This window comes from Sus scrofa, chromosome 2 (assembly GCF_000003025.6).
Source record: "Sus scrofa isolate TJ Tabasco breed Duroc chromosome 2, Sscrofa11.1, whole genome shotgun sequence".
Lineage (NCBI taxonomy): Eukaryota > Metazoa > Chordata > Mammalia > Artiodactyla > Suidae > Sus > Sus scrofa.
This window is the reverse complement of record NC_010444.4, coordinates 143,514,028-143,527,050: the sequence shown is the minus strand read 5'-3', so window position 1 is coordinate 143,527,050 and position 13,023 is coordinate 143,514,028. Positions and strand designations below refer to the sequence as shown.

At 50.6% G+C, this 13,023-nt stretch overlaps 1 long non-coding RNA gene across 1 annotated transcript; it reads left to right on the top strand.

Moving 5' to 3' along the window:
- On the top strand, window positions 4,742-5,981 carry LOC110259523. The gene is made up of 2 exons (XR_002341956.1): window positions 4,742-4,907; window positions 5,864-5,981. It is a non-coding gene; the product is annotated as an uncharacterized LOC110259523 (long non-coding RNA).

The following is a 13,023-nucleotide window of genomic DNA, read 5'->3' as shown; positions in this document are numbered from 1 at the left end:
CACTCTGTCAGGTAGAGCAATTCCCAGGGTCATCTCAGACTCAGTGTCGTGGGGAAAGACACAAGGGCACCAATACTGGGGGGGGTGTGATTTAAAGTATGGGGTGCTATAGGAACACCCAGAGGAGGCTCATAACCTAGATGTGGAAGTCAGGAAGACTGCCTGGAAGCGGCGACTGCTAACTGATGAACCTGAGTGATGAGACCTGGGAAGGGAAAATACACTTCGGGCAGGGGAAACAGCTGGTGAAAGAGCCAGGGAGGCAAAGAAAGCAAAATCTAAGATCAGTATGGGGAGTTCCCCCTATGGCACAGGGGCTTAAAGATCTGGCATTGTCTCTGTGGAGGCATGAGTTTGATTTCCAGCCCAGTGCAATGGGTTAAAGGACCCAGTGTTGCCGGAGCTGTAGTGTAGGTTGCAGCGGAAGCTCGGATTCAATCCCTGGCCTGGGAACTTCCATATACTGTGGATGTGGCCAAAAAAAAAAAAAAAAAAAGGGTCAGCAAGGCTATAGCTAGGGCAGGGGACAGTGGAGGGGGTGACATAGGATTGCAGCCCTTTACTCTAGAGAGCTAATGGGGCAGGATCATAAAATCTTATATGGCGCCACCCCGTGTCTGGACCCTGTCCTGAAGACGTGAAACATACCAGAAGGAATGAGGGGGCATGATCAGGCCAGAAGGATCCTGAAAGCCTATCGGCTGCTGTGGGGGGATGGTTTGGAGAGGGTCATGCCCTCATTTGCACCCTGTCCCTTCTAACCAGGGACCTGACCTTCATCACTGAGAAGGCTGAGTCACTGCCTCAGCACTGATACCAGTTCTTTTGGCTTTTTGTTAGTGGGAATGTGTATTATTAAAAAATGCAAACACTTTGTACAGCTTGGGGGGGTTGTCTTTTTTTTTTTTTTTTTGGTCTTTTCAGGGCCACACCCACAGCATATGGAGGTTCCCAGACTAGGGGTCTAATCAGGGCTGTAGCCACCAGCCTACACCAGAGCCACAGCAACTAGGGATCCAAGCGGTGTCTGCAACCTACACCACAACTCACGGCAACGCCAGATCCTTAACCCACCGAGCAAGGCCAGGGATCGAACCTGAAACCTCATGGTTCCTAGTCGGATTCGTTAACCACTGAGCCACAATGGGAACTCCTGGAGGAGTTTGTCTTAAAAAGAAAATCAAACATGTCATAAAAAGCCTGCTGTGCTCGTTAGGATCTGGGCATGAGGTTGGCCAGGTGTTTCAACAGTTTATACCTAAGTGTAGAGTGTGTGAAGGAAGAGCTTGCCTGCCAAGAGTGGGACCATGCCAGGCTCAGGGACTTCTAGCCCCTGTAAGACATGTTCGGTTAAAGGAGAGCCCACGCTAGTCCAAAGTCAAACAGTACTAAGAGGCCCAAAACAAAGCCTAGCAGACCCCTGCCCACACATATCCTCTCGCCCTACTCCCTCGAGGCAACCACTTTTCAACTCTTGAAAAGTTCCAGGGTGCAGCACAAGTTCCGGCCTACCCGGCATCCAACCCAGCTCGTCCACGTACCAGCCGGGGGAACCTGAGTCAAGTGAATTATAATATCTTTTCCCTCGGTTTCCTCATCTGTAAGATGGGGATGATACGTGTACCTTTCTCACGAGGTGACACGTACATTGCTGGGCACGTGGTCAGCAGGCGGCGGCAGGAAGAAGGCTCCACCTTGCGAGCAGCTGGGAGCACAGCTGCGGATGTCTCGCTGCGCGTTGTACAAATAAATGTAAGGCCTGGTGTGACTTGGGGGAAGTGACAAGAGCAGACCCAGTCGAAAGAGGTCTGTCTCTTTCCTTTGTTCAAAGGCCAAACTCTGTTTGCGTTTCGTCCCATTCCCTTCCTGTCTCTTCTAGAACCTTGTCTCTGTAATTACCCTGACATCGTGACAAGCATCCATCTCTCTGCTAGTTTTTTCTTCCCAGCTCTGAAGTGTACAGAGTTCTTTCCTCTCTTGGGGGAAAAATCCTTTATCTGACCCTGCTGCCCTTGTCAGCTCCCATTCTGTTTTGTTCTCAGATTTCTTAATTAACACATGTACTGCCTCCCGTTTCCTGCAGGACGCCCTCGCTTTTCAGTGGCCCCCAGCTTCCGTCTCTGTTCTGACACAGCTGTCACGGGGGTCATCCAAGCCCACCTCTTTAGCTGCCAATGGGCCTTTGTGCATCCAATCTCTTTGACCCAAAGCACTTGACTCAGTTGAGGGTCCCCACCTTCACCCTCACGCACAAAACCGTCTCATCACTCCCTTTCCTTACGTCTGTCCATTGTATCATTTCCCCAAACCATTCAGGAATAAACCTTGAACTCAGGGTTGGCTCAGCCCCTCCTCTGCTACCCCCACATTACTTTAACTCTTACTGTAAGTGTTAGAAACTCATCAAAGCTAGCTTTTTGTTTATTTTTGTCTTTTTATGGCCACACCTGCAGTGTGTGGACATTCCCAGGCTGGGGGTGGATTCGGAGCTGTAGCTACCCGCCTACACCACAGCCATGGCAATGCCGGATCCTTAACCCACTGAGCGAGGCCAGGGATCGAATCTGCATCCTCATGGATGCTAGTCAGGTTCATTACCACTGAGCCACAATGGGAGCTCCTGAAGCTAGCTTTTTAGAAAAGTTTTATCAGCATACAGAGGAGCAGGGGACACTGGTGGACCTCAAAGGCGGGATGCATTGGGAAGCCAACACAGACCAGGGCTGTGACTCGGAAGCCAAGCAAGTGAGTCCTCTCTCTCGAGCTTTCTTTCTGGATTTCTCATGATCTGCAGCCCAAAGGTGTCAGACACTCCCACACCCAGTTAGTCAACAGGTCCTATAAAAATCGCAGTCTTCTGCATCCGGCCCTTGCCTCCTCTGCAGCTTCCCCAGCACCGCGTCTCGCATGTTCGTTTACCTCCTGCTGACTCTGCATCTGCATGGCGTCTTCCTCCTGACGCTTGGAACAGCACTGCCCACGTTTCGGTTCTCCGTCCTTTGCCCTTTCTTAACCTTCTTTCTGGGCTGCTGACTCCTAGAGGGGAGTAGCAGAGTGGTTGAGCGCTTGGATTCCAGAGTCCTATTGGCCTGGGTTAGAATCCCCCACTACTTTCTAGTTGAGCTGAACTTGGGAAAGGTACTTGACTTTTTTTTGGGGGGGGGGGGCTGCACCCATAGCATACAGAAGCTCCCAGGCCAGCGATTGAATTACAGCCACAGCAGTGACACCACCAAATCTTGAACCGCTAGGTCACTAGGGAATGCCTTACTAGAATTTTTTGAGCCTCAATTCCGCATCCGTGAAATGGAAATAATACTGGTCCCTTCCTGATGGAGCTGACTGGGGAGTCACTGAGCAAACCCACCAAGTGCTTCCTTATCGGAGCTTCCTCACCCAGAAAGGACCTGTTAAACGGCTGCCATTAGCAGCCTTGCCCTGTTCTCTTTCCTGAGTGCCAGTCTTCCATCCCCTGCTGGTCTCTCCCATTAGCTGTCCTGCTGTGACCTCGGATCCACCTGGCAGACGGCTCCAGATACTGCTAGAGATAACGCGGCTTTCTGAGATCTGGGGGGTGGAGGGGGGTCTCGCCAAATCCTCGAAAGAACCCTGACCTAACATCGGCCAGGCCTCGGCAGAGAAGGCCCTGAAGAGCCTGTGAACCTTCGAAAGCGTCGCTGGCCAAGCTGGAGTCTGGCAGAGCAGACAGGACGCCCATTAAGAGAGCACATGAGGGAAGTCAATCCAACCTCTGATAAAAAAGCCACAGGGGGACGGGGGTCGGTGAGAGGAGCGGTAGCAGGATCAGTGGAGCTTTGAGGTGGGCGTGCGAGGTGAGAGCAGCGCCCTCAGGACGCTGGACGCCCAGGCTGGGGGCTCCCTCCCGGGCTGGTGCTCCACAGCGCAGAAGCCGGAGGTGCTCCTGTTTTTAGCTGAGCTGTGACAGGTCCTTTGCGCCTGGTGAACATCCCTCATCAAGCTCCGTGTGGAGCAGGGTGTGTGGCTTCCACCTGCCCCTCAGCCCCGCTCTCCCACCTCCCACTCCGCCACTGGATGGTGGGATTGCTGGTGGCAGGAGCGAGGTGAGGGGCAGTGCCCCACGTTCCCGCAGGGTAGGATGGGCTGCGGGCAGGGAGAGGAACTTCCGTGAGAGCCGTTGGCTCCCAGGCAGAGTGGCGAAGCAAAGAGCTCTGGCTCTGAAGCAGGTGTCCCTCTTTGAACGCCACTGCTGCCATGACTGTCTTTGCGACCCTGGGCAGGTTGCATTAACTCTTTATGCTTTGTCTGTACAACAGGGATGACAGTAGGCCTGTCTAATAGCTGTGAGTTTTAGTAAGATAGTGCACGAAGCTTAATCCACCTAGACTAGGGGCCCTGGAACCCACCAAGGGCCCTGACCTTAGGAAACAGGCATCCCCATTCCCGAACACAGCCCGCCTGCTGTGTCCAGCCCGTCTGTGTTGTCTTCTGTTTACAGTTCTGTCTCTGCCAGGGGACTATGAGCTCCAGTAAGTCAGCGATGGAATTGTGTGGATCTGTGTTCTCGCTGCCCAGCGTCATAAACACATTTATTGTTTGAAGGAACTGGTAAGACATTATAGAAGATTCAAGATTCCCTCTGGCCTCAGCATCTCTCCATCTCACCGAAAATGGAAGGCCTCAGTCCGGGGGGCTGGGATACTGCAGTGAACGCAGTAGGAAGGGCTCCGGGCCTCATGGAGCCACCCGTCCAGGAAGTGAAGGATGTTAAGCATAAAATGAAACTGATGATACGTTATAACTGGAAGCACTGCTAGTAAGAAGCCTAGGCTGCTGTGAGAGCATAGAGCAGAGGCTGCGTCTGGAGGAGGGGAGAATCAGGGAGTTTCCTGGATGATGTGACGAATAAATTGAGGCCCCAAGAACAGGTAGCCTGGGCTGAAGTGCAAGGTGGTAAATAGCCTTTTAGGCAGTGAGAATAGCATGTGCAAAGGTCCGGGGGTGGAGGACAGCTAGGCAGCTAGGCTGGAAGACAAGGTTAGCAACTGGAGTGCAGTGATGGAGGGGGTCGGTGGCTTCTCCAAGGCCACAGGGCTGGGAGTGCGGGTTATGTAGAACCTTGTAGGCTGTGGTGAGAATCTAAGCCTTTATCCTGATGATAACCGCTAACAGGCATTCCGTTCTATGTATATTTCCACTGGGCTAAGTACTTCATCTATGTCTTCTCACTTACTTTTCACAATCCCCCAGGAGGCTGGTGCTATTATTCCCATTTTACAGATGATAAAATCTGGCTCAGGGAAGTTCACTTGCTCAAGGTCACCCACTTGGCTGTGGCTGATCTGGGATTTGAACCCAGCCCGGTCAGGATCCCAAAGCCTGCCCCTTAACCCCTGCTTGCCCCGGCCTACGAGCTGAGCGAGCTAAGGCTGGTCTTTGATCAGTGCTGGTCCTCAAGCCTGAGATTCCCATATCGCTGCATGTCCTGGATCTTTCTCCCCAGAACTGGGAGAACTCATGCAGAAGCTCGCTCTGGCTAAATGCGCTCCACGGCGGCGGCGGCCACCGATCCGCCCCGGGGCAGACAGGCCTCCACCCACGTGATGGGCCGCAGCGGCCGCAGTGCGGTGGGTGGGCGCGCTCTCCCGGCCTGGGCAGCTGGGAAATCTGGAGGGACCCGACCCCAGAGAACCGCTGCCGCCGGGGCGGGGAGGCCGGGGCACCGCTCCGCGTCCGGCAGGGGGCTCTGTCTCTCCACGATCCCCGGGCCCCCGCAGCCTGGATCACATTCCCTCCAGCCTGGGGGGAGGAAACAGCGTTCATTTCTGATTAAAAATGACTATTTTTTAAATGGGCTTCATTCTTTCTCTCTGTCCTCTCCCAGGGCCAGAACGAGGCGGAAAGCGCCACCGAGAATCCATTCCAAACGAGCAGCCAAGAGGAGACGCGGCAGCTCCCAGATGTTGATGTTTTGTTTTTTGACATAAATCTTTGCACTCATATGGGAGTTTTCATTGATTCATGCTTCCATCTGCTGAATTTCCTTTTATTTATTTAATACGGCTTTTTGGGAAATCTTGCTCCGAAGCTCCAGAGGAGCATAAACTGTAGCGATCGCCCTACCCCTCCCCCCTCCTCCAAAGCTTGGCTGCGGGGTGGGGGAAGGGAGTGGTACCCTGCGGAGAAGGCCGCTCGCTGCGCGTCCTCCTCTTGGGCGGCAGGCGCCCCAGGCCCGCGGTGCCGTGGCTGTCCCCCTGCTCGGTGCCTGCCTGAGGCTGTAAACCTGACAAAGAAACGGCAGGAGACTCGAGGCACCCTGAGTCTCTGTTGCTCCTCTCTCCTGCCCAGCCGCAGTACCGCGCTCCTCTAACCGTGGATGCCCGCGTTAAGCATCCCTTTTCCTCCCGCCTCCGCCCGCAAGGTGCCCCGCCGCGCTGATTCTTCGTATGAAGAGCTTCACCTGCGTGAGAATCCCGACCCCACTTTGTAGAGTGACTTCGTGACCACGGTAACTTCTCGGAGCCTCCGTAAAATGAAAGGGTAATTGCTATTCCTTTCTCAGATACAGGTCCATTTTACAGAAGAGAAACTGAGGCTGAGGGGAGTTAAGAGCTTTGACGCACAAGGACAGGGCCAGGACACATTCCGACTGCTTTCTGATCCTTGCCCTGTTCACCCCCAGCTCTTGCCCAGCTGTTCCTCCAGACTTCCTAGGATTGGGTGCCGTCTGTGGCAGAAAGGGGGTGCCCTCTTTTCCAAAAGGCACAAGAAAAGGCTAGAGGTTGTGGTTCAGGCTGTCTGATTCCTTCGAACAATATCCCTTTGACCTTAGGACACAGGCCCAGATTTGGATAAGGCCATCTCATCTCTCCCCTAGTCCATGCGGGCGTCCCTGACCTGTAGAAAACTCACCGTCTTACAGCGCAGCCCCTTCCGCTTGAGGGTGCCGCTGTGTATCAGGAGAACCACAGACCCCTGAATGGGACCACGTGAACCTCAGAAACCATGACTTCCACAGACCCAGCCCTTAAGCCCCACCGTTGCCAAGGCCCAAGCTGTGTCTCCAGGCCTGAGTGGAAGGAAAGGATTATGCGAAATGGGAGGTTATGGCGTGGCACAGCCTTCAGGGGTCACCTTCCCTCCCTGGGCGTATCCCATCTCGTCCCAGCTTCTCTCTTGTGTGACCTGGGACTGTCCCTGCAGGGCAGGACATGGCTAGATATCTGGGACGCTCCATGATTTGGTTCCAAGCTCCCTCTGTGGGCGCACATGCTCTTAACTCTATCTGCATGTGCTGTTTCCAGGACCTCCCGTGTGTGGTGGGCCTGTGCTCAGCGCCTTACAGGAAGGAAGCTCTCAAAATAAGACTGTGGAAGAGAATCGAATAGTACAGGAGGGCACTGCTATTCGCTTTGCTCAACAACTGTCTAGAATGAAACTATTGCCTTCCTCTTGAACTGAAGCCCACTCATTGGTTACATAATTTATCCTTGAGATTGCGTGAGGTAGAAAAGAAGGGGAGAATTATTCATCAAAGCAAGCAGGGAAGAAAATACTCCGTAAATGATGGGCGGGGTGCAGCAAGACGTTGTGGTGAGATGGCTAATTATCCACCAAAATCCGTCTTCCCCGTTTTCCGTGGGAATAGAATCACCTGCCATGTGAGTGTCCAGGCAAGGCCTCCATGTGCCACCATTCATCACTGCTGGGTGTGGCCAGGTGACCAACAAGTCACTGAGACCACTTCCAGGCCAACCTCATAAAACCTTACACACGATTCTACTCTCTCGCTGGCTGGATCTCAAACATGGCAGCAATGGGGCTGTACCCATATGCACCCCATGACAGGTCCTAGAGTAACTTGACCTCTTAGTGGCTGTGTGGAGCCGAACTGCCTGCTGATCTGAAACCCTCCCTTCAGACCATTATATGAGAGAGAAATAAACACATATATTTTTAGGCTATGAGTTATGACTGGCTTTCTAGTTACAGCAATTGAGTATACCTTAATTAAAGCAGAGGGGAGGTAAAAGCTGGTTACGAGCCTGGGTTGCAAAGTCAGATTGACTGGGTGTAAATCCTAGCTCCGCCCTCCTGGAGCTGGGGATCCTTCTGCGCTTCTGATGAGCACTCCCGAGCCTCAGTTTCCTCATTAATAAAATGACAGGGATACATATAACACTGAACACAGCCACGTTGAAAAACAATCTTTGGGCTTGTCCCTTAAAGCTGAGGATGCTCCGAGTCAATGATGCAGCGATTTCATTACTAACTCTATACACTAGAGAATTAGGAACCCACGTACACCAGAACTCATGTACGAGCATGTCTGTGAGGTCCAAAAAAGAGTAACAACCCCAACACCCATCTACAGTAAACCCGGAAATATAAATTGCGGCATTTTATACAGTGAAATACATAGAAATAACTATCTGTTAACTTCAGATACATGAAACAACATCAACGAACTGCACACAAATGCATGCTTTTTAAAAAACCTCAAGGAAACAGGAGTTCCCATGGTGGCTCAGGGGTTAAAGAATCTGACTAGGAACCATGAAGTTGTGGGTTTGATTCCTGGCCTTGCTCAGTGGATTAAGGATCCAGTGTTATGGTGAGCTGTGATGTAGGTCTCAGAAGCGGCTCGGATCCCCCATTGCTGTGGCTGTGGTATAGGTCGGCGGCTACAGCTCTGATGAGACCCCTAGCCTGGGAACCTCCATATGCCACAGGTGCAGCCCTAGAAAAGACAAAAAGACAAAAAACAAAAAAATCAAAAAAGCAAAAAAGCAAAAAACCTCAAGGAAACAAAACAAAATAAAACATTAAAAAATAAAGAACCTCAAGGAGATCCCTGTGGCCTAGTGGTTAAGCGTTCACCATTGTCACTGCTGAGGCTCAGGTTTAATCCCTGGCCAGGGAAATTTCGCATGGTGCGAGCACAGCCAAAAAAAAAATAATAATAATAAATAAATAAATATATAAAGAAACTTGTATTCTCTTAAAAGAAAACCTTCACAAGAATATGTATTGTATTATTCCATTCATGTATAGTTTAAAAATAGATAAAACTAAACTATATGATTTAGGAATGTTTACATGGCTAATAAACCCATAAAGCAAAGCAAGGGAATGTTTATCACAGATACAGCTAATAGGTACTCTATTAAGAGTATATTAATCATAATTCTATTAACATATTATAGAGGACAAGGGTGTGTTAAACGGTCTGTATACATGTCTTGGACCCCTTTTTTGTTATCTGTTAATTTCACGGGCAGGTTTATAAAGCATCAAGCACCTGGAAGGGCAGAGCACTGAATGGGGTGGTGCATGGAAGCACTAAGCTCCATCGCCAGTACATTGTATGGGCTCAGTGGAAGCAACGCTTTCCACATTGAGGAAAACACTGGGGGCCTTGGAGAAATGTCACCTAATGAGCCAATAATACAATTTTTAAAAGGCCCTGATTTTCCCTTTAAGCCATACTGTCTCCCTCGTTTTGTGGTACCTGGTGTGGACGTGTAAGCCTGTGTTGTTGGAGGGGCGGTTGGTGACTCAGGGTCAACTGACAGCGCGGACCTGGAATCTCCACTCTCACCCTCAGAGAAGAAGGGGGCAGGGCGATGGGAGGGGCCCGAATGGGAGCGGCAGCAGGGAGGAGAAAGCTGCAGGGTGCAGGCCCCATCAGAGAGGTCCAGGCAGGAGGGTCCAGGCGGGCCCCAGGAGGCCTCACCGCCACCCTCTTGGCTGCAGGACGCTTCCTGCAGTGTGGCTCGGGCCTCAGAAATCAGCACAGGCAACAGTGGCCTGGCCCGGGCCCAGCTCGGTGACAGAGAGGGAAGCCATTCTGCTGACGGTGTGCTCTAAGGCACCGTGCAAGCAGCCAAGAGCAAGAGCAGTCACCCAGCCAAAAGGCGCTGCGAGCAGCCAGGAGGCCAGGAAAAGCTGGCAGCGTCTTCCAGCTGGGAAGTGCCAATGGAGGCGCGTGCGTCTAGATGCCACGGCTGAGGGTCTCAGAACTGAAACCGCTGCGCCCAGGCTCGGCCCTGAGCTCCCGAGCTGTGCGTCCCCCGTCCCGGGGAGCCCTGGTGGGGGCTCCTGGGGAAGGCCTTTCCCCAACAGCCTGCTCTGACTTCCACACCAGGGCTGGAAACACATCATCCTGCCGCGGAACTTGTGGAGAGAAGGGAGTTGACCCCTTGGCCCCAACACAGAGACTGGGTTCTTGGGCTAGAGAGGCCTTAGGCTCTCCCCCTTTTGTTCTCGCCCCTTCTAGTTAATCCAGTTCAGGGGTTCCTTGCACCTGAGAACAACGGAGCCCATGTAATGTCCAAGTGCTTTTTCTAAATGCTGAGAGTACACGAATAAATAGGGAAGGTGGGGGTTCTGGCCTCAGGGAGTTTGCAGACTAGGGGGAAAGAGCTGCAGGAAAAGTAATTCCAAATATGATCTCAGGAGTTCCCGTCATGGCTCAGCAGAAACGAATCTGACTAGTATCCATGAGGACACGGGTTCGATCCCTGGCCTCGCTCAGGGGGTTAAGGATCCAGTGTTGTCGTGAGCTGTGGTGTAGGTGGCAGACATGGATCGGATCTGCTGGGGCTGTGGCTGTGGAATAGGCTGGCAGCTGCAGCTCAGATTTGCCCCTTAGTCTGGGAACCTCCATATGCTGTAGGTGTGGCCCTAAATAAAAAGGCAAAAAAAAAAAAAAAGGAGACGCTCAGGTCCTATGGGAGGGAATCAACAGCAAGTTTAACACATTTTAGCGCTATTTCCCCAAATATGTACCTGTCCTGAATGAGACATCTAAGGTACTTGCAGGAAATCCGGATTCCTGGGCCTTAAGCCACATGTGCTGCGTCAAAGGCTCTGAGGATTGGGTCAGGAATCCGCTTTTTTTAAATGGAGGTAAAATTTGCGTAACATACAAAGAGTCCTTTCCGAGGAGGCGGTTCGGCGGCGTTTAGTCCTTCGCAATGTTGTGCCGTCACAGCCTGTGTCATTCTCAGACATTTTCATCATCCCCCAAGGAACCCCCACACCCATCAGGGGGTCGCTGCCCATGCTCCCTCCCCCATCTCTCGGCAATCACTAACGGACTTCCTATGGATTTACCCATCCTGGATATTTTATGGGAATGAAATGATACACGATATGACACTTTGTGTCTGCTTTCTTCTTATCAGCGTGGTTCTGAAGTCCATCCGTGCCGGCGCTTCCTCTCACTGCTGAATAATATTCACTATAGGCCTAACCACACTTTGTTTATCCATTCATCCGTCGATGGACATTTGGGGTGTTTCCACCTTTTGGCTCTTGTGAATTATGGCTTCTATGAACATTCATGTACAAGTATTTGAGTACCTGTCTTCAATTCTCTCGGGGATTTACCTAGGCGTGGAATGCTGGGAACTAGGCTAATTCTATGGTTAGCTTTTTAAGGCGCCCCCAAATCGTCTTCCACAGTGGCTCCCCATTTTACGCGCCCACCAGAACGGTACAAGGGCTCCAAAGTCGTCACTTCCTTGCCAACGCTTGCTTGTGTTTGTGTGCTTGTCTTTTAGTAGAGCCATCTGCCTTCCTAGCGGATGCGAAGTGGTTGGTAACTCACTGTGGTTTTGCCTTTCATTTCCCTAATGGCTAATGATGCTGAGCATCTTTTCATGTACTTATTGGCCTCCTGTATCATCTTCTTTGGAGAAATGTCTAGTCAAGTCTTTTGCCCATTTTTAAATTGGGTTATTTATCTTTTTGTCATTGAGTTGTAAGACTTTATATAATCTGGACCCTGGAATCTTAAGGGACATAAGACTCGCAAAGTATCTTTTCACTTTCCTGATGGTGCCCTTTGATGCACAAAAGTTTTAATTTTAATGATGTCCAATATATCCTTTTTTTCTTTTATAACGTGCTTTTTGTGTCACATTTAAGAAACCATTGCCAAATCCAGGTCATGGAGATTACTGTTGTGTTTTTTTCTAAGACTGACATAGTTTTAGCTTTTACATTTAGGCCTTTGATCTATATTGAGTTGACTTTTGTGTAGAGTGTAAGGTAGGGATCCAGCTTCTTTTCCTCCTCCTCCTCCTTTTTGCATGCGGACATCCAGTTTCCCTCTACCAGTTGTTGAAGAAACTCTTCTTTTCTCATCGAGTAGAGCTGGGCACCCTTGTTGAAAGTCAAATGATCAAAGACGTATGAGTTTATTTCCAAACTCCCAATTCTATTCCTCTGATCTGTCCTTATGCCAGTATCACACAATTTTGATTACCGTAGCTTTGTAATAAGTTTGGAAATCAGGCCATGTGAATGCTCCAACCTTGTTCCTCCTTGCCAAGAATTTGGTCATTCGTGGTCCCTTAAAATTCCGCGTGAATTTTAGGGTCAGCTTTTCCATTTTGTCACTGAGTCAAACTTCTGATGGTGGGGCCCAGGAATCTGCCAGCTAAATGTTTTAAAGGAGTTCCCATCGTGGCTCAGAGGAAACAAACTCGACTAGCATCCATGAGGATGTGGGTTCAAGCCCTGGCCTCGCTCAGTGGGTTAAGGATCCTGCATTGCCGAGAGCTGTGGTGTAGGTCGCAGACGCACTCCGATCTGGCGTGGCTGTGTCTGTGGTGTAGGCCAGCAGCTCCAATTGGACCCCTAGCCTGCGATCTCCGTGTGCTGCAGGTGCGGCCCTAAAAAGCAGAACTAACCAACTAAATATATAATTTTTTTAAAACTGTGATAAAATATACATAATGTATGACTTATTATCTTAATCTTTTCACGTGTACAGTTCAATAGTGTTAAGTATATTCACATTGTTGTGCAACCAATCTCCCAAATGTTTTCATCTGGCAAAACAAACTGTAGACATGTTTTTAAAAACTCCAGTTCCAGCAAACAATAAAGAATTAAACAATAAAAAAAAAACTAAAAGATTTCTTAAAAAAAAAAAAGGAGTTCCCGTCGTGGCGCAGTGGTTAACGAATCCGACTAGGAACCATGAGGTTGCAGGTTCGGTCCCTGCCCTTGCCCAGTGGGTTAACGATCCGG